The sequence below is a fragment of the Tursiops truncatus genome, chromosome 5 (genome assembly GCF_011762595.2).
Source record: "Tursiops truncatus isolate mTurTru1 chromosome 5, mTurTru1.mat.Y, whole genome shotgun sequence".
Classification (NCBI taxonomy): domain Eukaryota; kingdom Metazoa; phylum Chordata; class Mammalia; order Artiodactyla; family Delphinidae; genus Tursiops; species Tursiops truncatus.
In genome coordinates this window covers 77,721,258-77,748,416 of record NC_047038.1, presented here as the reverse complement: position 1 = coordinate 77,748,416, position 27,159 = coordinate 77,721,258, and the positions used below count along the sequence as shown (strand labels likewise).

Genomic DNA, 27,159 nt, shown 5'->3' with positions numbered 1-27,159 from the left:
TTGATGGTGACTCTCGTCCTTCTTTTCCACCTGAGACACACTTCCTCTAACCCAGAGCAACGAGTTTTCTAAGCGAAGTACATGGCTTACTTCTCACAGAGAGAACCTTGTTTATGACATCACTTTATACACCAAAGTATTCTAATAGCTAACGTGACATTTTCTAGGGATCAGTGCCTGAAAAATTTATAGATTCTGGGTTTACCATGAGTGATCCTATCTGAGGACATCCTGCTAAAATTATTCCATGTAAGTATTCTATTCACTGCAAATACTATTAGTCTATTTGTTAGGGAATCTTTCTGGCAACATATTCATGAGATCAGGCCACTTATTTCTTTCTTCCCCAGGTGCATCCCTTTCTTAATAAGGAGAGAAAATAAGCATACCACCTACTTTAATAACTTTCTTCCAAACATTAGAACCCTAGTTCTTAGAAAAGTACTGAGAATACAGTAAGTGTTCAGTACAATGTGTTATCTGAGTGACTGGAAATCATTATTTCAATGCTCTTGAATATACAATTTATGCCTTTTTAAAAGACAACTGGAGACCCTTTACATAACATTGTGGTGAACCTTCTTGCACATCTTGATACCTAATTCTTAAGTTAAATTCTCAGAAGTGAAACTCTAGGTCTAAAGACATATGTATATACATATCACGTTTTTAGGCATGTGACAAAACTGCCATTAGAAAGATTATAACACTTTGCATCCCTGTCAGTACTACGTAAAACTATCTACTAAGTCACAGTCTCACATATATTTTGTAATGAAAGACATTAAATGTTGCTAATCCTACAAGCCAAAATAAAGGAAACTTTTAAAATGTATATTTCTTTGACTACTAGTGAGAATAAAATATATTTCATACAATAATAGTAATTTTTGATATTTATAAATTGTTGATATTCTTTATTTTTTCTGTATTTTTCTCCATATTATCTCTGTATTTTTCCATTTCCAGGCTTATGTATACACATATACATATTTTCACCTGGTTAAGATAAGAATTAAACATGCCACAACTCTGTACATATCTGTTAACCTCTGATTTTTCTGGGTATAGTTACCATCATGCTTTGAATGACTGACTGAAAACTACACCATGAAATGTGGTTTATTATTGATATGCATGGTCTTCACAGAGTAGGTATTATATAATTGTAATGTCATAAGCTATAATTCAGCTCTGGATCCTCCGCTCACAATTTTATTTAAAAAAATTAGCTACTTAACACAGAATATTTGTATATTTCATTGTACTCCTGAAAAAGTTACTTTCTGCAAACTTTTAGAAATGATTTTGCTTCTGTTTTATTTTAAGGCTTAAAACAGAAGTCATAAATCAAATATCTTCAGGGGACAGACAGGTAGTTTTAGTGTCCAAAAAAAAAAAGGTAACATAATAAGGTGTGGTGCCAATGGTGGCCAACTTCATTTTATATAATTAATTTTGCTCAAACAAAACCTGTTTACTGGCTGAATCCAGAGTCAGTTCTAATAGTTCTCAACCTTTAGTTTTCTAAAGAACTAAAGAGAATTCTATATGTTCAGTAAAAACCATCACTCATTGTAAGTTTCATAGAATTGATTAATCCTTGTTTTAAACATACACACATGTACACGTGTGTGCCCACACTACACATGAAAATATATGTGTATGTATATGCATATGTGTATAATATTTTCACTATCAGTTTGAGTCAGACATGTAGGTGATATTTTTTGTTTCCGTATTCCATATAAACTTTGAAATTGGCAATAACAAAACAAACCAAAAACCACTGTGTAGCAAAAAAATTTGGATGTAAGGCTAGTTTGTACCCAGCAACAAGAAAATTTTATGAGATATTTATTTAATAGCATCCTACCCAACTGGAATGAGTAAAGAAGCCATTTGGAAAGAATGAATATTAATTGTTCTTATCTCTCTATTTCTTCCTAGAATATCTTTCTCACAATGTTTGTTTTTTTTTTTTTTTCCAATCATCTCATTTAATGTAGGTCAATTTTTATGTTCATATATTATATTGGTGTTTTAATGATGTTCTTTATGTATGTTACTTAGAAACTCTTTATGAGATATCAGTTTGAAATTGTTGAAATTACATGAAGAAAATGTGGTACTCTCTAGAGGCCAAAACATTTATGTATTTTATATAACTTCTCAGTTAAGTGCAATTTAAATTGGAATTCAGCTGCTGTCTCAAAAATTCTCTTTCCCAGGCATTTGAAAAAATTGTTATAAACTTTAGGTCTCCTACTAATTAACACTGGAGACTAACTTGTTAGAAGTGTTGGAGTTTCTTGTATTTTGCCTTTAAAAAGCCCTTAATAATTAATTTTTTTCTAATGATCTGAGAATGATTCAATTTATTGATATATATAGTACATGGGTAAAAAATGATATTTCCATTTATTTCTGGCTTTAATAATAACTACTGGAATAAACAGAATATCAGTGATTTTCTTGATATGATATTCCTCTTTTAAATACATTAAATGAGATATGATAAAAACATTTACATTTTGACAGTGGTAGGTACAAAATGGAAATATGGATAAGCACAAGAGAAAACACATGTACCTATAATTAAAGTAAATAAATAAAGTAAAATGATAATTACAGAAAAATTTGATTCAATAATACTTGGATTACAGGATTAAATGCACCAATTTGATGAGTGATTTTAAAGATATTCTAACTTACTGATTAATATTAATTCATTTCTTTATCCCTTTTCTTTTTTCTTAAATGGTGAAAAAATCTAATTTGTGTTATTGAAGCAGAACTTTCTAATTATGTCAAAATTAATTGATCTCTAAAATTTTATGTAAAGTAAAAAATTTGGTATTTCTGGGCCAGAAAATTTCTGAGAAAGAAAGAATTTGGAGGACAGTTTTGTATCTAGCAAAAATAATGAAATAGATCCAGTAAGCTGGAGAGCTGAGCATTATTTTAATAGACATGGGAAATAAGGGCTGCACCTGCCTCTCTCAGCTCTGGTTTGCAATGCTTCACTCGCCCTGGCTTTCAGCCATTTTCAACCATGCTATGAATGAGGTATATAGTTAACATTAAGTGACAAGGTCACCACTAATGATGTCCTGGAGGGTAGCCAGTCTAGTCCTAAATTCTAAATTGGCCATGTGGAAAGAAATGGACATGAAACATGAAAAATTGCTGCACCTAAATTCAGTAATAATAATACAATAATACATAGCTTCTATGCTTTACAAAGCACATTAATGTGCAGAGTTTATTGCAATAATCACAATAGGGCAATGTTTTCAGCCACACTTACAAAGATATCTATGTTCAGAATCAAATGGCAGGTTTAAGGTCAGACATTTATTAAAAAGGATTCTTTCTTAAGCAAGACAAGGAGAAAGAAAAATGAAGCCCAAAGTGATAATTGTTAATCTGAGTTTAAAAGTGATACCCAATACAAAATAGCAAAGCAACTCAATACATGTAAAATAAAAGTCCTGGTTGCAAAAGGGAATAGAGAGGAAAAAATAAAGCAAAAGGCTCCAAAGATAGTAAACCTGATGGTAGATGCCTTTTACAGTTCTGACCAAATGTGTGATTCAATAAGCCCTTGATTCTATGGTTTGTTAAAGAAAAGTCTAACAGCAAAATAAAAATTATATAAATTTGACTCAAATCACATGGCCTTATTTTCTTTAAGTATACTAGCTGCTCCTAACCATTAACTACCTTTTCTTGTGACCTTGCTGAAAAAAGTTTGCATTGCTTTTTCACTGAATAATTAGTTATCTACGTTGTGAGCTGTTGAGTCTCCATTCTCTTTTTTATTTTAAAACTGAAATCAGTTTTTCAGTTTGCTATACATTGATACTACTAATATAAATCTACTAATATGAATGTAAAACCTATGTCCTGATGATATTTAATCATCAATATCTTTAGCTCTTATTAGACAGTTTCACTACCCCCATTTCTACTATATTTATATAATTCTTGTGCTAGGAGAACCCCCAGAAGGCTACTCACTTTATCTCACAGATGTGACACAGGTTTAAAAGATTAATCCTCACCTTAACCCAAATAGTGAAGAAAGCAAGCTCATACCCCAGTCACTAATATGCCACTATTTGCAGAATAGCACTGAAAGCTAGATAGCTAATTTAAAAATTCAGGTCCAATTTTTTTCTTAGACAAATATCTAACCCTTCTTCAGTTTACATCAAGTAATGGCAGGGTGACCAGTTTAAAATCATTCTAAAGGAGGAGAAAAATATGTTAGAGAAAAATGCAAGGCTAATTATGTAGCTCAGTAATGAATGCATAGGCTTCTTTTTGAACACTGGGTTCAGTGAGTTAGTGAATGTGAGAACAGAGGGCACACCACTTACAACTTACCAGAGGGTAAAAGATTTCTAAATAAAACCCCAAAACTGATGATCTAAAATACTGTAGATTTATTAATAGAACATGTAATAAGCTATCTGTATATTTCAAAATTATCATGGCTATATGTATCTATGACCTTAAATATGTATATCAAGATAGAAAAAAATAGACTAAAACTGTGGTCTTGTTTTTTTAATTCTAAAGACTTTATGTTTTTAGAGCAGTTTTAGATTCAGAAAAAAATTAAGAAGCTACAGACATTTCCTATATATATCCTGACCCTACACATACCTAACTTCTCCTATTATCAACATTCCCCATCAGAGTGGTACATTTGTTACAACTGATGAACTTACATTGACAACATAATCACCCAAAGCCCATAGTTTACATTAGAGTTCATATTTGGTGTTGTACATTCTACGTACAGGTTTAGGCAGTTGTATAATGACATGTATCCATCATCATACTATCATACAGAGCATTTTTACAGCTCTAAAAATTCCCTGTGCTTCAACCTACAAAGCCTTTCCCCACCTCTCCCAAATCCCTGGCAACCACTGACTGATCTTTTTACTGTCTCCATAAATTTGTATTTTCTAGAATGTCACATAGTTTGAGTCATACAGTATTTAGCCTTTTCAGATCGGCTTCTTTCATTTAGAAATAAGCATTTCAGTTTCCTTCATCTCTTTTTATCACTTGATAGGTCACTTCCTTTTAGTGCTAAGTAATATTCTTTTTAGTTTGTTAACATGATGAATTACATTAATTGATTTTTGAATGTTGAAACACCCTTGCATACCTGAGATAAATATCACTTGGCCATAATGTATAATTCTTTTTATACATAATTGTACTTGACTTGTTGATACTCTGTTGAGGATTTTCGTATCTATGTTTATGAAAGATATTGCTCCATCATTTTCATTTTTTATAATGTCTTTTCTAGTTTTGGTATTAGGGAAATGCTGGCCTCATAGAATGGTCCACTGACAACCAATTCCCTCAATTTTTTTATCTGAATAATTCCTTTTTTCTCTTCACAGGAGAAATTATTTCACAGGGTACAGAATTCTAGGTTGGCTTTTTTTTGTTTTTTCTCTTAACACTTTAAATATTTCATTCTCCTATCTTCTTGCTTGCATGGTTTCTGAGGAGAAGCTGGATGTAATTCTTATCTTTGCTCCTCTGTAGGTAAGTTATTTTTTCCCTGTGGTTTCCTTCAGAATTTTTTTCTTGATCTTTGACTTTCTATAGTTTGAAAATGACATGGATGGGGTAGTGTTTTAGGCATTTATTATGCTTGGTGTTCTCTAAGCTTCCTGGATCTGTGGTTTGTTGTTTGACATTTGGAGAAATTTTCAGTCACTATTTTTTCAAACATTTCTTCTGTTCCTTCTTTTCTTTTCCATCTGGTATTCCCATTGCTTGTATGTTATACCTGCTGTAGTTGTCCCACAGTCCTCGGATTTTCTATTTCGGTTTTTGTTGTTATTTGTTTGTCTTTGTTCTCTTTGTTTTACAGTTTTTAAAGTTTCCTTTGATATAGCCTCAAGTTTAGAGGCTCTTTTCTCACCAGTATTTAGTCTACTAGTAACCCCATTGTGATGGTTTTATGTATTAACTTGACTGGGCTACAGGATGTCCAAATAGCTGGTAAAACATTTTTTTTGAGTGTGTTTGTGAGAACATTTCTGTAATAGATTAGCATTTGAATCAGTAGACTGATTGAGTAAGGAAGATTTGTCCTCACTAATGTGGGCTGGAATCATACAATATGGTCAGGGCCTGAATAGAACAAAGAAAAGGGCAGGGAAGGGGGAGGAAGGACGAATTCTTACTCTCTCTTCTTGAGCTAGGAAGTCTATATTTTCCTGCCCTTGGACATCAGTGCTTCTGGTTCTTGGGCCTTCAGACTCCAGGACTTAAACCAATGGCTCTCCAGTTCAGTTCCCCTGGTTGTCAGGCCTATGGACTTGAACTAAAATATATCAATGGCCTTTTTGGTTCTCAGCTTGCAGAAGGCAGATTGTGTGATTTTGCAGCCTCCATGACCACATGAGCCAGTTTCTATAATAAATCTCCCCTTATACCTATCTATCTATCTCTCCATCTATCTACCTATCATCTACATATCCTATTGGTTATGCTTTCGAGAATACTGGCTAATACACCCATCAAAGGCATTCTTCATTTCTGTTATACTGTTTTTGACCTCTAGCATTTCTGTTTGGTTCTTTCTTAGGATTTCCATCTATCTACTTACACTACCTATTAGTTCTTGCATGCTGTCCATTTTATTCATTAGAAATTTTAGCATATTAATCATAGTAGTTCTAAGTTTCTGGTCTGATAATTCTAGCATTCTGCCATGTCTGATTCTTTGCTTGCTTTGTGGTTTTTTGTCTTTTAGTAAGCTTTGAATTTTTTTTTCTTGATAGCCAGACATGATGTGCTGGGTGAAAGGAACTGCATGAAATTGGCCTTTAATAATGAGTAGCAAGGTGTAGGAGGAGGGGAAGTGTTCTATAGTTCTATGAGTAGGTGTCACTCTTAGTGAGCTTATGCCTCTAGACTGTGAACTTCACAACTCTGTCAGGTTTTTCTAATCCCTCCAGTGGTACAGGATAGCTAGAGGGGGCTAGAGTTGGGTATTTCCCTTCTTCCACTAGGAAGGCTAGAACTAACTGGAGTTGGGTATTTCCATTCCCCTAGGTCAGTTAGGCTCTGATAATCCCCGAGCTCGTTAGGCTCTGGTTAACTAGTTTTTCTTGAGAGCAGGCCTGTTAAAAACAGAGTTCTCTTGTATATTTCAAAATATTTCCTTTTGCCCATTCCCTGAGAGAAGCAAGAGGAGAATTTTCTCTAATATTTACTTGGAGAATCTGGTTGAGCTCCTAGAGGTAAAGTTGACAGAATTATGGGGGAGCCCCTGTGATTGGGTCTCACTGGAGTTTTTGACTTTCAGAATTGTCTACACTGAACCTCTGGCAATTCATCACTTACAGTTAAAGTTTTCCTATCCAGGCACTCTTTCCCATGGCAGTGTCTACTCTTGAGCCTCTGTTTTGTTAATCTGTGCCTCCATTTATTGGCTTGTCTGACTCTCCAATCTTCGGTGAAGCGATTTGCCATGTGTCTCTCCATTGCTTACGGATCCAAGAAGAATTGTTGATTTTTCAGTCTGTTAAGATCTCTACTTGCTGTTAGGATAGAGTGGTGACTTCCAAGCTACTTACATACTGAACCAAAACCCAGATATGATTTTTTTTCAAAACGCAATTAATGACATTCCATCTTTGCCTCTATAATCTGATTAGAGTGCTATGTGTCCACCCTCAGACTATTCTTTGTCATACTGACACTTGGATGGATTTCTGTGCCTTGTTACACACACTTTTTACTTTCTTTCTGCTGTTAGATAGACGGATGTTGCAATTGATGGCTTCTGTCTTGTTAACTATAATTATATGAAAATGTGTTCAGAATAAATGTCTCCTTAGCCCTCCACACCACAGGCTTATATATCTTAGAATCTATTGCTCTCCAAAAGCTTTAGCCCATTTGTTTCTTTTCTTACCTAATTTTTCCCCTTTTTTCCTTCATTTGGCTTAGAATTTCTGGTGGCTATTAGGTCTGAGCTATTAGGAAACCTGATCATAATAAAACTAAATACTGTGCAGAAAGAAACAATGGTACCATGCCGATTGCCTCTGGCACCATTCAGCAATCCACCTCCCAAATATTTATTCACTTCATGCCGATAAGGGAATAAAGTTATAGCTCCATACTTCAAGGAATTTGCAATACACTAGTGGAATAAATACATGTACATATCACTAAAACAAAATGCCATGTAAGATGTCGGCCAAAAAGGTACAAAGTGTTATTCAATTTAATTCAAGGAATACTGAGTGTATTAACAAGCACTGTGCTGCAGGCTGGATAGAAAATGATGTTTTCTTAGCAGCTTTCTGTCTAATGAGAGAGACAGGAAAGTAAACAAACCATTATGATACACTGAGAAAAGTAATATAATAGGGGAATGTTATAATAGTTCAAAAGAAAGAAAGTGCAGTTCCCACACACCACTCTGCTGTAAATCAAGGATTTTTAAAAATTAATTTAAGACTTTAGAATAATAGAAGAAGTGTCTAAAGATCCTCTATGAGAAAAGTTGCATTAGACATTTGGCTGAATCCAGAAAATGATACATATGTTGACAAGTTCTCTCTCTAAAAGTTGATGCTATTAAAGAGTACAAACTCAGGAAGAGATAGTCTCAAAGACTTTAATCTTTAAGATAGCCTCAATTCTCCTAAAATGTCTTCAATCAGAAAAATTCTATTAATAAAAATACAGGAGTTTACACATTTTCCAGGTAACTCTTAAAATGGATAACCATAATGTTAACTAAACTCAAACACAAAATTTTAGAAGCATAAACTATTAAAGCAGGAGCGTTTGGCAGAGACAAGATGGAGAGGGGTCATGAATGTCACTTTAGCCTCCAGAATTTGTTCTTAATTTCAAATTACACTGGACATAGTTCTATAATTAATTCTTGATATAATTCAATGAATGTTTATATCTTTACACGTTATGATTTATAGAACAATTTAGCGCAGGCTACCTCATTTCAGTCCCATAAATACACTTTGGAATAATCATAATTCCAGTTTTATAAATAAGAGGAAGAGAGATTGGAGAAGATAAAAAATAGCAAGCTGGCCAAGTCACACCTTGAATCATATCTAATTTCAAGTTCAGCAATTTTTTTCACATTTCGGCTTCTGGCAACATCTTGGTTCCAGATTTTGTGTCTTTAATTTCTGACTCATTTTTACCTTATAATCTAGAAGCTTTCTGTAGACAAATCTATCCAGTCTTTCTCATTTTGACATCAGACTTTTCAAAATATTAGTTAGGTAAAGATTTCAATACATAAAACCTAAAAGAAATAAAACTTCTAAAGCACTTAATATCCCCCCCAAAAGGTCTTTGCATTAATTTCTTGTACAGTTTTCTTTCAACAGAACTGTGTACTCATTACTTTAAAAATGTATGTTCATGACCATTCATCATACCCACATCTTTCAATTTATATTGAGTACTAAAAAACATTTGATTTTTTTACAGATTCTTTAAAGAGAGATCTAATACAAAACATAGTTAACCTGATTAAAGTTGTTACAAAAACATATTAAAGGACACCAAGTGGGTTTGCCTTCACCTTGTCACATTGGTAAAAATTTGTACTCTCTAACTTGGGCATGCATTTCCAATGTGGATAAAGTAGTAGCCCCCAAAGGGACAAAAACTGGTCCTTGAGGGGACACAAATGTTAGATATTATAATGATGCACGGTCCTCCAAAAAGTCACAACAGTACATCAACAGATATATAGTATATCTTTGGTATTAAATATCATGGCGGTAGGCAATTAGGGAAAAAAAGTCTAAAAAGGCTAGTAGGAGAAGGGGACAAAGATAAAAAAGAGTCGAGATATACAGTTTTAAAGATTCTATCTCAGTGAATCCCAGAATTCTGTATTCTAAGAGAGAAAGAGACAGAGAGAAAGAGAGAGAGAGACTTTAGTTGTTGAATTTTTATGAAGTAGAAAAAAAAGCAGGTTTAATATACTGGTCCACTGTATAGTTACCACTTATCCACTATTCCAAAATCCCAAACTTTGCTTTGAAGCCCAAAAAATTTCCATAAGTTGGCATCTGAATAAAAACAAATCTGGATATCCCTGAAATCTCATTTTCTATCTTCTTTTTGTTAGCTTATCAAAGAGCTGTTTCAGCAAATCTGAGTTGAGTCAACAAAACAAATAGCTAATTCCAGAGCCTCCTCTCCCCCTTTCTAGGGAGGCCACTTCCTTGACCTCTTAAATTTCCATAGCTTCACAGTCACCTAGATGTTCCCTGCCCCACCTGCATTTTTCATCCTATAAGTGAGTGAATATTTGGGGGACAGGGGTCTTCTTCTAGAGTTAGTTGCATATGTGTCCAGCCCAGTTACATCCAGACTAAGCACAAACCTGACATGAATTGATGTGAGGTTTTTACTGACTTTACTTATACCACTTAATGTAAATATTCATTTGTATGACACTAGAAATATTCATATTTTTGCTTACAGAGTGCTGCCCCAAACCTCACTGGGGGTGTTATTAAATACACAGAATATTAAACACATTACCTTTCTAAAATTCAAAAAATTCTGAATTTCAGAAATTATCTGGTCCCAAGGGTTTCAGAAAAACAATTACAAACATGTAGAAAATGCAAAGTTGTGCCAGGGCACTTGAGATATCGTAACAAAGATTGAGGTATGGAATAGGAAAAGTAGGAGATGATTTCTGTGAACAGTGGGTTTGTGGTTAAAAGTAGGTTAGATGTGATAACCTCGGTGTGTGGGATGAACTTTAGAGCTGATTTCCTAGATGCTATGATGTAACACAAGTGTAAGAAACAGTTTAAGCCATAAAAAAAAGGAACTAGATAGATATGTCATTAAATCAGGGCTTATTTTGTATCTCAAGGCATTGCTCTATTATAAATGCTAGTTTAATAGTTTAATCATTACAAGATGCTTGTGTGATTAATACCTACTTATTATTTAAATCCTTAAATGGAGCTTTTTTTCCAAATAATCACCCATCCAAACACTGATGCTTAGTACACAGTTGTATGATGAACATTGAAGATATTTTTGCACACCTGCCTTGTGTCAGGCACTGTACAAAGTATTTTACATACATTATTGTGATAAAGCCTCCCGACAACCTTAGAGAATATGGATTATCTACACTTTCTTTTTCAATGGAACAAAAAATGAAAAGATTTTGACCAACTGCTCAAAGTTACAGCTTTTAAATTAAAAAGTCAATTGGGAATTTATGTTTCTCGTTCTCTAATGTTATTTGTTTTCTAAAAAACTTTTAAACGTTTTGGTAAATTACACATAAAAAAATTTACCACTGTAACCATTTTTAAGTGTTCAGCTTCATAGCATTATGTACAGTCCCCTTGTTGTGCAAACATCACTACCATTCATTTCTAGAACGTTTTTTTCATCTTTCCAAATTAAAACTTTGTACCTTTAAACAATAATTCCTCATTTTCCCCTCCCCTCAGCCCTTGACAGCAACCATTATACTTTCTGTTTCTATGAATTTGACTACTCTATGGACCTCACATAAGTGGAATCATATGGTACTTGTCCTTTGTTGACTGGCCTATTTCACTTAGTATAATGTCTTCAAGATTCATCCAAGTTGCAGCATGTGTAAGAATTTCCTTCCTTTTTAAGGCTGAATAACATTTCAAAGTATATATATATATATATACACACACACACCACTATGTTTATCCTTTCATCTGTTGATAGATACTTGGGTTATTTCCACCTTTTGGCTATTGTAAATAATGTTGCTATGAACATTGGTTGACAAATAACTGTTTGACTCCCTGCTTTCAATTATTTTGGGTATATACCTAGAAGTGGAATTCCTGGACCATATTCTATCATTAATTTGTTATGGAAATGCCATACTGTTTTCCACAGAGCCTCCTCTATTTTACATTCCCACTAGAAGTGTTCAAAAACTCCAATTTCTTCACATCCTCACTGAAACTTATTTTTTCCAGTTTTATTTTTTTAATAATAGCCTTCCTAATGTTTGAGGTGGAATCTCATTTTTATTTTGATTTGCATTTCCCTAATGATTAGTGATGTTAAGCATCTTTTCATGTACTTATTAGCTAATTGTATGTCTTCTTTGGAGAAATGTCTATTCAAGTCCTTTGCCCATTTCTGAATTAGATTGCCTGTTTTCTGTGTTGAATTGTAGTTCTTTATGTGTTCTGGATATTAACCCCTTATCAGATATGTGATTTGCAAATATTTTTTCTCATTCTAGGTTACCTTTTCACTCTTTTGATAGTGACCTTTGATACACAAAAGCTTTTAATTTTGATGTAATCCAATCTATATTTTTGTTGTTGTTGCCAGTGCTTTTAGTGTTATATTCAAGCAATCATTGCAAATTCAATATCATAAATCTATTCCTTTTTGTTTTTCTTTCATAAAGTTTGTGTTTTAGCTCTTAGGTCTTTGGTAAATTTTGAGTTAATTTTTGTATACTATATGAGGTACAGATCCAAGTTCATTCAGTTGCATATGGATATTCTGTTTTCCCTAAACCAATTGTTGAAAATACTGTCTTTTCCCCATTGAATGGTTTCGGCACCCTTGTAGAAATTACTTAATCATGTGTGAGAAAGTTTCTGGGCTCACTATTCCATCTGTCTATGTCTGTCTTTATGTCAGTACCACACTATTTTGATTACTGTAGCCTTTGTAGTATGTTTGAAATCAGGAAGTGTGAGAACTCCAATTTTGTTCTTTTCAGGTTGTTTTGTCTATCCAAGTTTTTTTGAGATTCCATGTGAACTTTAGGATTTTTTTTTTCTATTTCTGCAAAAAAATAAATAATTGGGATTTTTATACGTATTGTGTTGAATCTGTAGATTGCTTTTAGGTATCATTGCCATCTTAACAATAATAATTTTTCCAGTCAATGAACACAGGATAACTTTCCATTTATTTTTTTCTTCTTTAACTTATTTCAGCAGCATTTTTAGTTTTCACCATACAGGTCTTTTGTCACTTTCGTTAAGTTTATTCCTAAGTATTTTATTCTTTTTGATGCTACTGTAAACAAAATTGTTTCTTAATTTCATTTCAGATCGCTCACTGTTAGCATGCAGAAACACAACTGATTTTTGAGTGTTGATTTGGTATATTGCAAATTTGCTAAATTTGTTTACTAATTCTAACAGGGTTTTGTTCATTTTTGGGGAACCTATTTCTTTATGGCATATCATTTTGCTCTATTACATTGCCTCTATAATTAGCTTGAATTCCAGTCACAATCAATGGAGTTGTGGAAGAGGCATAACTCTCATTTGTTTCCTCATCTCTAAAGCAGGGGCTATGAAAATAATGATTAAATAATAACAATAATGATGTGGTTAAAACATAATTTAGGCAAAAGTTGGTTATCAGCCCTTCTCTAACACCATACTTACTTTGTTTCTGTGAGCATATCTATCAATTCAATCAAAACATAGTTATCTACACTTATCATGGTACAGTGATTTGCTAGTACTTAATACCTGAGCCTCAGTTTCCCCTTCTATTACTTGGGTGTGATCGGAAGTTGTGAAGATTCAGTGAAGTGAATTGAGGTAATGGACACACTGTCTGGCTTATCAATCAGTAAACAGTAGAAATTGTTATCTCACAATGTCCTCACATCAAATGAAATAATATATATGAAAAATACATTGTGATCCAGAAAACCGTCTATATAAGATAATGATTTTTAAAGCATGTATTCTTTCATTTACTGCCCAGTAAGGAAGTCATTTTATCCCACAAGACTTCTCCAAGAACAATGAGTTTCTAGTCCTGGAAGACAGAATGATCATTAAATATTCTCTGCACTTGCCTCTTGCAATTGGATCACTATCAATTGCCCACTGATCGTGAGAAGCCCCATTTTGTCCACAATCCCTCCGTCACTACTAACAAGTACTTTCGAAACATGTGTAGCTACTTCACATGAAAGCTCTAAAGTGCATAGTAATTCAGCCATAGTTTAATGAGGATTAATGAGTTTATACATGTAAGCATTTAGAATGCTGCATGATACATAGAAGGCATTACACAAGTGTTCATTTGATAACTAAAATTGTTATGTGAAAAGTTATGTCCTACAAATGTTACATCTTTGTTTTCTGCTTAATTGGGTGATTTTGTGTTTGTGTCCTATATAAAATTCTAATGAGAAAATATAAGAATATAGAACTCAAGATAGAAACTTCAACAATTTCACTCTTTACTACTATCTGCTTAGCCCTACTTGAAAAAGAAATAGCCTGATATTTTAGAAAACTTGGCTTCAAAAATTCTTGAGGCTTTTTTCTTCTCCCACATATCTCAGGATAAGTTGTAATTGCTTGGATGTTTATTTATAAATATCATATCAGTTAAAATACACGTATTGATTAACTCCATAGTGTTGAGCATGGGATGGTTATCTATGGATCCACTATGGATTGGGGAAGTCTAACAATTAGGAGACTTAAGAGGAGGCATTGGTCAGTACAGGAAAAGTCAAAGTCTTGGAGTTATACCAAATTAAAGTGTTGGTGCTACAATTGCTAGATAACAAGTTTCTTTAAGGAACTTCATGCACTTTATGACACCCACATAGGCTAAAATTATGCTTGGTGTGGAGATAATCTGATGTCATAGAGTTTAACAGGATATTCAGCTCACAGAGTAGCTTATGAAGAGTGCTAGTGATCAGTCTGGAATCACTTATGTACTATGAAACTTTACTATAAAATGCATATACCTGAAAAAAGCACCAGACTGATACATCAGATGATGTGGAGAAATTACAACACAAAGAAGCAGGGAATTGTACACCTCTCAAGGAGACACTTTAATGAGTCCTTAAAAGAACATCCTTGCTGGTATGTAGGGTGTTTGTTCTTTCACAAACTGGGTACCTTTCAGAAATCAGAAAAGTCCTGGGATCATGTGTACTAGAAATGAGATAATACATTGTCATACAAAAGTTGACTTTTTTCTGTGCAAATAGACAAAGAGAACAGAGACACTATTAACTTTGGCAAATGTTCAGTTCTTATAGCAACTATAGTGAGCCTAACATTAGCACAGCTAAGTGAAAGTGTGTTTATTATAGCTTTACAATAAGCCTCCATGTTTTTATAATAAGAAACCATAAAAATAGAATGGTAACTATGATAAATAAAAATAGTTGCTATAAATAAGGATACACCACCTTAAAATTATCCAACTGATTTCATAAAAAAAGATGTGTTTCTGAATATACCTTGAAATTAGAGACTCTCTTACTTATATTTTTTCCTGAAATACAGAGACTAGCTATCCATGTTGCACATAGTAGTCACTCCATTTGAATGTAATGAACGTTAACATGGTTACCACAACTTTCTCTTCTAAGATTTTTAACCTAACTTCTGCAGTATATATATTTATTAAGGTTCTATTTTTATGTAATGTCTATAAATTATTAATATAGTAGTTCCTACATTACTACCATAATAATCCATTCTAAGAACAAAGTGCAAAATTATTGCTTGCTGAATCACAGATTGTAAAAAATTAAAGCAAAAGCAGGTTAATGTAAAATAATTATAAAGGGAAAATGCTTATTGAAATGTTATACTGCAGGAAAACATTTCAAGAAAAATGATTTTAAAAAAGACTTTGAATCATAGGCTTTGACAGAAGAAAGCAAAGAATGATCATTACAGGAAGGTAGTATTTGTACAAAAATTATCAAAATGGTCTAGACATTCATTGAGTATAAAAAACAGAATAAAAGCACTATAATAGAACAAGAGAGAGACAATCCAATAGTGGTATTCCTTTCAATGCTCCCATCATATACAGGAAAATGGTGATTACTTCTCTGTAGCCAAAGTCTCATTCATGGTCTGGCCACTGCTCACCTCTTCTATTTTATCTTTCACCAGTCCCCTCATCCTGCTGTGTGATCCATCTCCATGACAAAGTATACACACCCCAAATTCCAATTTTACTGAAATGCAGTATACTGGCAATAGTTATCTAATAATATAGTTTCAAACTACCATGGTATTATACATTAATTTTCCCTGCCTTTAATGCCGTTCTTTTTCTTCTCTATTTTGTTAACTCCTTGTCTAAATTCTACTTGTGAAGTTGATGGCAGGAGCTGTGCTTTATACTTTTTGTATTTCCAGATCAGGACATATTGTAAGGTCTAAATAAATTAACTAACAAAAATAAGAGTGTCCTATTAGAATAAATGAATGAGAAAAGTAAAAGTTATCAGAAAGATGTAAATTATTTTAATAGATACAAAACACAAGATTATTTCAATTTAAAAAATTATGCGTTACAAGCTAAAAGAGGGAATTTTTGCTGAATTACTATTGCTTATTTAGTTACCTTTCTAGGCAAAAATTAGGATAAAAGCATCTAAAGAGAAGAGGCACTGAATGGGGTGTCAAGATACCGGGGAAGTCTCATATCTATTGTTAACCAGTTCTCTGATGAGGGAAATAATGTGTCATGTAACCAGCATGGAAAAAATAAAAACAAAACAAAATTCTACATGCCTTTCTTCAATATATTTGCTTTCACATAATATTTTAGTTAAGATTACTATTGATTTTTGCTCTATCGTAAGTAGCAACACGTTTCATAGATAATAATGCAGTTAATAAAGTAAAAATTGGAAATGTTTCCATTGTTATTTCTTACAGGTGCTATACTTCAGTAATAAAATATGGTAGACAACACGTTATGTTGAAGCAATAGCACAGGTAGCAAGAGGTGCTGGGAGTAGCCTAGGAGAGCAGCTTTTGACATGGTAAGTTTGACATGTCTATTATACTATGGGGAGTCTTTTGTGCCTCTCACTAATTTCCTGATTTCCATTATTTCTAGACATATGGAAGACTGAACTTGCTCAGGGTCCTGAGTTTGGGTGTTTCCAGTACTAGCTATTGAGGTAAGGGAGGTAAGCGTCATTGTTATTTCTAAGCTGTAACTTTTAATTTCCAGTGTGATAAACTATAGAGTTCTCTTTGCCATGTTAGGATGATTGTGAAATTTTGGAGGTGTCGAATTCCACATCATAACCTAGCCTATCCTGACTGTTCGAGATTTCAGTTCATACATGTGAGATTCCAACATAAATAAAAGTCTAAAATATGTGGTATCTGATTAGGTGTTCAGAGGCAGGTAATAAGGTAAATGCTATCAAAGGCTAAAAAGATGGAGATCAGGGACAGATCCACTAAGAACTTATTTACAAAACAGAAGTAGAGTCACAGATGTAGAAAGCTAACTTATGGTTACCAGGGGATAAGAGAGGGAAGGATAAACTGGGAGATTGGGATTAACATATACACACTACTATATATAAAATAGGTAACTAATAAGAACCCGCTGTATAGCACAGGGAACTCTACTCAATACTTTATAATGGCCTATATGGGAAAAGAATAAAAAAGTGGATATATGTATATGTATAACTGAATCACTTTACTGTACGCCTGAAACTAACACACCATTGTAAATCAACTACACTCCAATAAAAATTTTAAAAAAAGAAGTCAAGGGGCTTCCCTGGTGGCGCAGTGGTTGAGAGTCCGCCTGCCGATACAGGGGACGCGGGCTCGTGTCCCAGTCCGGGAAGATCCCACATGCCACGGAGCGGCTAGGCCCATGAGCCATGGCCACTGAGCCTGTGCGTCTGGAGCCTGTGCTCCGCAATGGGAGAGGCCACGACAGTGAGGCCCCCATACTGCAAAAAAAAAAAGAAGTCAAATAAAACTTAGGCCTCAGGTCCCCCCACTTATACAGTCCACTTAATAGCCCTAGGACGGAACTTAGTAATGTGCTCACATTTATTTTACAAGTAAACATATTTACAAAATGTGCAAACATCAGGTACTGTAATCTCATTCTGTAAAGACCACTGTCTCTTTTTACTATAACTTCCTCCCCATCACATTTTTCTTCATATTGAGTGGATTTAGAGTTGCCACAATCATTTCTTCCATTTATCTAAGGGATAATTGAGTTGGAGATATATTTAGTTTGAGCTTAATGAATTATAAGAATGTGACTCACTATTTATAGCTAAACTGCTGTTAGCCATGCCAGTGCAGAAATGCTTTCCAGAATATTTCTGCAACCCTCTGTGCCACTTTACTTGGAATTATGCAATAGGAACATGTCCTGTAGCACCTGGAACCAGAAGAAGGTGAGTTGTGGAGGAGTCACAAGACTGGAATGTTTAAAGTTATAAAGTAGTAGATGGAATATTTTTTCCAATTATCAAATTGTAAAATTATAAGTGGAAGACTGGTTTTTTACAGAAGCCTAGTCAAAACTAAAGTTCTCTGTAATATGGAAAATAATGTGATGAATATAACTATAAACACACAATGCATTTTTTCTTTTGTATAGGAGTTGTAGAATTTATGAGAATTCTTTTAGTATTAATGGGGCAAAAAGATGCACCATTACTACTAACAGTAGTGTTTCTATGCATGAAGTCTTATGTGTCCAAATTGTCAATAATTTTTAAAAAGTTCTACCATGCTAAAGGAAAGACAGATTTACAGTTCTATTCTCTGAGAGAAAAACATATTACAAAATTTAATATAATATTAATATGCAATAAAAGATAATACAGTCAAAAAAGCAGAAAGATTTATAGATATTTCAGAGAAATATGTTTTTATTTAACTTGTGTTGCCTCTGGCACTTGTTATGTTTTATATTTGTGATTTATCTTCTCATTACAAATATTCAATTTTGTGTTTATAATTTATAGTTATTTTTCAAATGAGGGCTATTAAGCTTCTTCTCTGAAAACTTGAACCCATACCATCATACTGATTCAGATTCTATGATAGTATAACTTTTTTTTTTTGTGGTACGCAGGCCTCTCACTGTTGTGGCCTCTCCCATTGCAGAGCACAGGCTCTGGACACGCAGGCTCAGCGGCCATGGCTCACGGGCCCAGCCGTTCCGCGGCATGTGGGATCTTCCCGGACCGGGGCACGAACCCGTGTCCCCTGCATCAGCAAGTGGACTCTCAACCACTGCGCCACCAGGGAAGCCCTATGATAGTATAACTTTTAGCAAAACTTGTGTTTGATAATTTGGGATTCAGATAATGTCTAATAAACTTATAACCCTGGGGTTATAATTGTTGGAATACAGATTGTTGGAATACAGAATGTTAATAATGTATGTTCACTGTTATTGGCTGAATTTGGCAAAGTACAATATTAATAGAGAGAAATGAGCCAGAAAACAACTGGCAGTAATGAATGAAAACAGACAAAGTCCCTAAATTCAGGGCCTATAGATTTGGAAGAAGAAACTGCTCATTAACCACAGATAGTAAAATGTGTCATTTAAAACTGAAAATAAAGATATTTGTACATAAATATTCAAAGCAGTTTTATTATCAGTGGACAAAAACTAGAAATAATTAATGCCATGTAGCACAGCTAAAAAAAAAAAAAACACTAGAAATAACTCAAAAGTCCATTAATAAGTAAATGAATAAAGACATTTTTGTACATCAACAAAATGGAATGAAATACAACATAGCAATGAAAAAGGGAGAATATCAAAATAATTATGGGTTTGTGACTTCGAATAAGTCACTTAACCATGTATATCTTCAGTGTTCTTATCTGCGGCGAGCCGTTTCTGACCGGCAGAATAACGAGCCGCCACACGCAAGATTCTTCTCGTATCACACTTTATTGGAGCACAGCTTGGTTGAAGAAAGATGGAAGGAAGACCCCGCAATCCTATAGCAGTCTGCTTATATAGGGATTAAGAACATGTGTCGCTCTGTGATTGGCTTTCGCCGATGGTGCGATTTGTGAGCCAGCATCGGATAGGTCGCTACTTAGCGCAAGTGCAGTGGCCACAGGAAGGATGACTCAGCTTATTTCAGCTTCCTGCCGCGTAGCAGTTAGCTGACCGCGCCCTACATCTCCCCCTTTTTTATTTATTAGAACACCAAGCAGAACATAGCCCGTACGAGGGCAGTTTTCTGTTGGCATATCTGAGACACCTTCCTGCGTGCAATGCCAACAAGGGCTGCAGGGTGCAAAGGCTGACTCAGAATAATGGCTGATTCCCTATAGAGGTGCAATGGCAACAAGGCCTCTCTGTGCAAGGGCAATCAGGACAATGGCTGACTCCCTATAGAGGTGCAATGGCAACAAGGCCTCTCTGTGCAAGGGCAATCAGGAATAGGCCTTGATTCCCTATAGAGGTGCAATGGCGACAAGGCCTCTCTGTGCAAGGGCAATCATTTCGAATTATTCAGGGCGGAGAGCCAGGCTGCGGGAGAATCTCCTTCATTAATAGCCAGAAGTGCCTGAGTGAGCAGGACCCTATCTCGATGTGCCCTGATGCGCACACGACAGACCAACCAGAGACACAGCATAATCCCAAATACACAGCAGACTCCAAAGATTCCTACCCCCACCCACTCCCCAAAGGAGGAAAAGGCAGAAGAGAGCCAAGAGGCACAATCTCCAAAGGCAACGGGCTCCAGCCCGGCAGCACTCAGTTGCACAATCTGAATAATCCTTTGTGGAATTCCAACTAATACAAAGCTCAGCATCTTCTCCGAAGTTTTCTTCAACAATTCTCGTCAGTCTTGATGGCACCCAGATCGGATCTTGATCCGACGGTTCACTCCGTGTGTCGAGTTCTGAATCGGTCCTCCATGCAGGGCGCGAAGTTCCCGGGTTTCGGCACCACTTGCGGCGAGCCGTTTCTGACCGGCAGAATAACGAGCCGCCACACGCAAGATTCTTCTCGTATCACACTTTATTGGAGCACAGCTTGGTTGAAGAAAGATGGAAGGAAGACCCCGCAATCCTATAGCAGTCTGCTTATATAGGGATTAAGAACATGTGTCGCTCTGTGATTGGCTTTCGCCGATGGTGCGATTTGTGAGCCAGCATCGGATAGGTCGCTACTTTAAAACCTCATTAGTATACTTAGCGCAAGCGCAGTGGCCACAGGAAGGATGACTCAGCTTATTTCAGCTTCCTGCCGCGTAGCAGTTAGCTGACCGCGCCCTACATCTCCCCCTTTTTTATTTATTAGAACACCAAGCAGAATGTAGCCCGTACAAGTGTTCACTTCATGATGTGCTCACCGTTCGAGGGCAGTTTTCCGTTGGCATGTCTGAGACACCTTCCTGCGTGCAATGCCAACAAGGGCTGCAGGGTGCAAAGGCTGACTCAGAATAATGGCTGATTCCCTATAGAGGTGCAATGGCAACAAGGCCTCTCTGTGCAAGGGCAATCAGGACAATGGCTGACTCCCTATAGAGGTGCAATGGCAACAAGGCCTCTCTGTGCAAGGGCAATCAGGAATAGGCCTTGATTCCCTATAGAGGTGCAATGGCGACAAGGCCTCTCTGTGCAAGGGCAATCATTTCGAATTATTCAGGGCGGAGAGCCAGGCTGCGGGAGAATCTCCTTCATTAATAGCCAGAAGTGCCTGAGTGAGCAGGACCCTATCTCGATGTGCCCTGATGCGCACACGACAGACCAACCAGAGACACAGCATAATCCCAAATACACAGCAGACTCCAAAGATTCCTACCCCCACCCACTCCCCAAAGGAGGAAAAGGCAGAAGAGAGCCAAGAGGCACAATCTCCAAAGGCAACGGGCTCCAGCCCGGCAGCACTCAGTTGCACAATCTGAATAATCCTTTGTGGAATTCCAACTAATACAAAGCTCAGCATCTTCTCCGAAGTTTTCTTCAACAATTCTCGTCAGTCTTGATGGCACCCAGATCGGATCTTGATCCGACGGTTCACTCCGTGTGTCGAGTTCTGAATCGGTCCTCCATGCAGGGCGCGAAGTTCCCGGGTTTCGGCACCACTTGCGGCGAGCCGTTTCTGACCGGCAGAATAACGAGCCGCCACACGCAAGATTCTTCTCGTATCACACTTTATTGGAGCACAGCTTGGTTGAAGAAAGATGGAAGGAAGACCCCGCAATCCTATAGCAGTCTGCTTATATAGGGATTAAGAACATGTGTCGCTCTGTGATTGGCTTTCGCCGATGGTGCGATTTGTGAGCCAGCATCGGATAGGTCGCTACTTTAAAACCTCATTAGTATACTTAGCGCAAGCGCAGTGGCCACAGGAAGGATGACTCAGCTTATTTCAGCTTCCTGCCGCGTAGCAGTTAGCTGACCGCGCCCTACACTTATCTATAAAATGAGCACAAGAATATTACCAGCCAAATGTAGTTGTTCAAAAGATTAAATAAAATAACCAATTTTATGGAAATAGCTTGATGTCTAGCACATACTGAACATTTAAAAAATTGCTATTTTTTTAATTACATGAAGAAATCAAGTTTTGAAGTTGTCAGGATTTTTTTAAAATGTCTCAGATATAATAAAATAAAAATTATCTTTGCCTATGGCCTCCACACGCACACACACAAAAACCGAGATGGGGGCTGGAACTTTTCTTCGGAGAATAGCACTGTTGGATAGACCCAGTTTTCCATGAAATTTTTCAGAAAATAAGCTATGATCTGAAGTTTTCATTTTAAATGAATTATTCTGAAACTATCAGGAGAGTGAAGAGCTAATCAAAAAGGTTTTCTGTAAAAAAATCTCTCCTTGGCCTAAAGCCAATCGATCAGAAAAAAAAAGGAAGAAGCAAAGAAGAGAGGATAGTCTGGTACTGATGAATTTCTAATGAACATTGAGGGTCAACAGGTCAGGCTACAAAAGTGTGATGGCCCATAAATAATTTTTTACCGACTTGAACTTGCAGTCACATATATCTTTTATGCTTTCTTCAAATGCAAATGTCTTTAGGTTTTGAAGAGTGAAAAACTATCAATTTATGATTCTATAATAAGTTGACTAATGATCAGAATCAAAAGATGTGTATCGATATAATTATTTTAGCAGAAGTAAAATGGTAAGTAATAGATACAACATAATAATAGGTGTGCAAAAAGATAAAGGGTAAAGAGAAGAAATCAAATACAATAGCACTGTTAGCTTTAGCTGCTTTGATTCAAAGAATTGAGTTTGGGCTAGTTCAAGGGAATTTACTTTTCTTGTGTTTTGTTAGCTTTTTAAAAAAAATTGTTTTGTAAAGAAAGATAAGTCAAATCCCACAGAAATTCAAGAAGATCCATGATAAAGGTGAGCTCATGGCTGGATCTGGATTAGAGGAAACTCTTGGAACCTCAGCAGCACATTTTGTGGCACTTCATGTAAGGGTTTCTCCCTTTTCTTGACTAATTTACCCCTCAACCTGGTCCAGAAAGCCAGGGGTATAATTTGTTACAAAATGTTGCCTGCCAATTCTGCATCAGTTGATAGGAAGCAATTTATAAAATAAATATTCAAAGGTGCCACAGATCATTCCCTATATCTGAGAATTCTCAGGTGGTAATAGAGAAAAGCTGGGTCTAAATTAAGAAGGATAGTATAAGAGGTATGGCCTTTCTTTAGAAAGATATGGAAAGGTAACAGCAATTATCTAAAATTAAGGTGGTGGATTTATGATAGTGAAAACAGACTCCCATATTCTGGGATAAAATGCTGATAAAAAGATGAGGGTAAGTGAGTCCCCTGTTTATGTTTTGTTCACCACTGCTTCCCGAGTATTAAGCACAATGCCTGGGACACAGTAGTGCCCCGTTCACAGCTGTTGGTTAGCTCTTCGTGTGTGTGTGTGTGTGTGTGTGTGTGTGTGTGTGTGTGTGTGCATGCCCCTAATTTCCTATGTACTCACTTCCCCTGTTCTCTCTTTCTCTCCTCCAGAGGTAAAGAATTACCTTGACATATTGTCTCCACCTTCTCTCTTCCCATCATCTCATGAACCTATTCTTATTAGGCTTTTGCCCTCACCTTTCTACTTCAAAGAGTTTTTTTGTCAAAGTTAGCAATGACCTCTACTTTGCTCAATCCCACAACTAAATTTCAGTTGACATTTTACTTAACTTTTCGGCATCATTTAACAAAATTTATTATTCTTCCACCCATAAAATAATTTATTTACTTAACTTTGATGGTATTACACAACTCTGGTTTAACTTTTCCTCACTGGTCACTCTTTATCAGTCCTCTTGCTGGTTCTTCCTCATTTCTCTGATCTCATTTCATTAATGTGGAAATGTTCTGAGATTCACCCCTTGGATGTCTTGTGTTTTTCAATCTAATTACTCTCTTGATGATCTTATCCAGTCTATGCCTCCTAAATTCATATACTGCTAAAGCAATCTACTCTCCTGAAATTCAGAAATAAATATATACCTTGCTATATAATATTTCAACTTGGATATTTGATAGGAAGCTCAAAATTAACATGTCCAAAAGAGAGTTCCCAATCTTCCCGTCCACATTTACTATGCTAATTTGTGTCTCCATCTCAAACAGTGACAATTCTGTCCTTCTAGTTATTCACGTCAAACAACTTGGTGTCACCCTGGATTCCGCTTGTCTTCTCATGCCTTTCATTCAATCTGTCAGCATGTCCTGTCATTTCCATATTCAAAATATGTCCAGAGTCTAAACATTTTTCAACATCTCTACTGCTACTGCCCTGTTTAAACCACAATTTCCATTCATCCAGATAATTGTAATAGTTTCCCTAACCTGTCTGCACACTCTGCTGTCAAGGCAGCAAAGTAATCCTATTCAAGATTCATCATATCATGTCACTCCTCTTCACAGAATTCTCCAATGCCTTCCTATCTCACTCAGTAAAAAACAGTGTTGATAATAATCTACAAGGCCCAACATAATCCCTTACAGGCACTTTGGCCTTGTTTCCTTCTACTCACTCCACACACTGTTTTCTCTACTTTTCCTTGAACAGGTATATGTGTCATCTCAGGATCTTTCCAATTGCTGCTTCAGCTGCCTGGAATACTATTCCCCCCCACTCATCAGCATAACTTTGCTCAGATATCAACATCACCTTCAGAACATTACCCAAATATTACTCACCTAAAGAGAACTCCTTTTATTAGCTATCCAATTTGAATTTGCAAATTCCTTACTTCCCACCACCCTCTTTCTTTTCTCTAGTTTTTTTTCTCCAAAACACTTACACCATTAACACACTACATACTTTACTTCTTTTTTCTGTTTATTATGTATATCCCACTATTTAAACATAAACTCCTTGAAGGCAGGGATATTTTATCTTTTTGTTTTTAACTGTTGTATTCCTAGACCCTAAAACAATGTCTGCCTCAAGATAGGAGCTTAAAATATAATTGTTACATGATTGAATATTAAATGTCAAATTATTAATACTGACAGCAGAAATTTAGGAGTTCAGATGAGAGGGCACCAGGGGTTATAAGGATGTCTACATAGATAAAATGGTACTAGATTTAGAGCTCAAATAAGGGCATTGTACATATGAGGAAAACAGTAAGCAAAGGCAGCAATATGCCAGGAATGTGCAGAGTTACTATAATTACCTATCTGGAACAGGTGACTTGTAGTGGAGAATAGTAAAAAATCACTTTACAAAATTATTCTTGTCCCATCTGATAGAATAGGACAGGAATCTCCCCACTAGAGAGCTTTAAGAATTTCTTACTTTTTATTAAAAACAAAACAGAACAGGGCTTCCCTGGTGGCGCAGTGGTTGAGAGTCCGCCTGCTGATGCAGGGGGCACGGGTTCGTGCCCCGGTCCGGGAAGACCCCGCATGCCGCGGAGCGGCTGGGCCCATGAGCCATGGCCGCTGAGCCTGCGCGTCTGGAGGCTGTGCTGCTCTGCAACAGGAGAGGCCACAACAGTGAGAGGCCCGCGTATCGCAAAAGAAAAAAAAAAAAAAAAACAGAACAGAAATAGAAGCACTTTCTCAACACTGAGAAAGACCAATGCAAAATCCTTAAACCAACCTGGTGTCATGACTTCTAAAACATTCTAAAAATGATCATTCTGAGAGGTGAAAAGGCACCGGTAGCAACAAAAATCTTTAAATGAGTTTCTGGCTAAAATGATGTTTAATTACAGCCACACAATTAGTGTGTTCATGTGTGTGTTTGTGTCCTACCCGTATCTCCTTGTGCTTCACCATTTCAGTGCACTTAGAAAACTTCCAGTTGCTATATGTGAATCTTTTTGCTTGAGGGCTTTTTTTTTTTTTTTTCTGGTTGCTGGAACGTGTTCTGCTCATGCACAAGTCTTGAAGAATTAATATCACCTACTAGTAGTCCTCAACTAATCACTATTGTAAGTTGATGTATGCATGCCCCAAATATTTTGTCCCTTAGGTGGGATAACTCTAGGACACTTTTGACTCTTAGAGATTCCCAGTAAGGTTAAGCTCTAATTGTACACGGTAGTCACTTATCTGAGAACCCAACATATTGGCTGTCTTCCCTTTATTACCTTCCTTTCTTACTGCCATATGGGTGTCTTGTAATCAATTCCTAAACAAACTATTCACTCTCTGATACTCTTACATTTGTATTTGCTATTGAGTATACATAAAGTCAGACACATTGAGTCTTTTGGAGAAATCTAAAAATCTAAATATATTATGAACATAACAGAACAAGTCCAATAGTGTTAAGATTATCAGCTAGAATTTTCATTGATGATCTTTAGTTACTCTATTTTAATGTTAATAACTGTATCTTATTAAATGGGGTGATCATCTGTACACAAATGAGTGCATGCCACAAATATCCTTTGCAAACACCAGTTTAATTGTGGTAGAGAGGAAATGAGTGCTAAAGAAATTAGCAGTCTAGCTAATAAGAACACAGCAGGTAAGTCCCTTTAAGGGTTTCTCCTCTTGTGTTGACCCTTGCTACCTCATTTGTGAAATTCAGCTTCATTATATCATCAAGTGGTATGAACATAGGCCAATAAGCTCCATGAGGTAACTATGAACTTTAAAGTCTTAACATATTTCCATTGTAATTAATCCTTTAAACCTCACTGAAGTCACTTTATGTCAATTCTACATTTCCACATGTAGCTAACCATCTTAAAACATAACCATATTTCCTTTCTTATTTCATTTTACCATAAGTTCTCACATATTTATTTGCCAGTTTTTTAAATTCTAACATAATAAATTGACTAAT

The 27,159-nt window shown here is 35.8% G+C and overlaps 2 long non-coding RNA genes across 2 annotated transcripts in view; both read left to right on the top strand.

The window, feature by feature from the left end:
• The first annotated feature begins 179 nt into the window (after positions 1 to 179).
• Positions 180 to 16,965, top strand: LOC141278695 (uncharacterized). Its single transcript, XR_012331741.1, has 3 exons — positions 180 to 249; positions 16,767 to 16,873; positions 16,951 to 16,965. It is a non-coding gene; the product is annotated as an uncharacterized lncRNA (long non-coding RNA).
• LOC141278696 (uncharacterized) overlaps positions 16,962 to 27,159 on the top strand; it is a 25,769-nt gene continuing 15,571 nt past the window's right edge. The window contains exon 1 of the long non-coding RNA XR_012331743.1: positions 16,962 to 17,023. This is a non-coding gene — a long non-coding RNA (uncharacterized lncRNA). The remainder of the gene's footprint in view (positions 17,024 to 27,159) is intronic.